Source organism: Arachis duranensis, chromosome 5, assembly GCF_000817695.3.
Source record: "Arachis duranensis cultivar V14167 chromosome 5, aradu.V14167.gnm2.J7QH, whole genome shotgun sequence".
Lineage (NCBI taxonomy): Eukaryota > Viridiplantae > Streptophyta > Magnoliopsida > Fabales > Fabaceae > Arachis > Arachis duranensis.
This window is the reverse complement of record NC_029776.3, coordinates 54,299,451-54,300,080: the sequence shown is the minus strand read 5'-3', so window position 1 is coordinate 54,300,080 and position 630 is coordinate 54,299,451. Positions and strand designations below refer to the sequence as shown.

General features: G+C 41.0%; 1 non-coding gene across 1 annotated transcript; it reads left to right on the top strand.

Annotated features, from left to right (window-relative positions):
• The first annotated feature begins 218 nt into the window (after window positions 1–218).
• LOC127747862 (small nucleolar RNA R71) lies at window positions 219–326 on the top strand. The gene has a single exon (XR_008009809.1). It is a non-coding gene; the product is annotated as a small nucleolar RNA R71 (small nucleolar RNA).
• Window positions 327–630: the final 304 nt, after the last annotated feature.

The window sequence follows — 630 nt, the reverse complement described above, 5'->3', positions numbered from 1 at the left end:
ATCAATTTCAAGAACTCCTCTCTTTTGAGGCGTCCCATTACTCACAGGATTCCTCTCAGGGTATACATGAACTGGTTATTTGTAACCATTTCAATAAGTTCCTGAGCTTCTGCAGGCATTTTCTTTAGGTGAATAGATCCACCTGCAGAGTGGTCCAGTGACATCTTGGAAAATTCAGACAGACCATCATGGAATATATTTAATGTGGTCCATTCTGAAAGCATGTCAGAAGGACACTTTTTGGTCAGTTGCTTGTATCTTTCCCAAGCTTCATAGAGGCACTCACCATCTTTTTGTCTGAAGCTCTGAACATCCACTCTAAGCTTGCTCAGTTTTTGAGGAGGAAAGAACTTGGCTAAGAAATCTGTGACCAGCTTATCCCAAGAGTCCAGGCTATCTCTAGGTTGTGAGTCTAACCATGTTCTAGCTCTGTCCCTTACAGCAAAAGGGAAAAGCATAAGCTTGTAGACCTCAGGATCAACTCCATTGGTCTTAACAGTATCACAGATCTGCAAGAACTCAGTTAAAAACTGATAAGAATCTTCTGATGGAAGTCCATGAAACTTGCAGTTCTGTTGCAGTAGAGAAACTAATTGAGGCTTTAGCTCAAAATTATTTGCTCTTATGGCA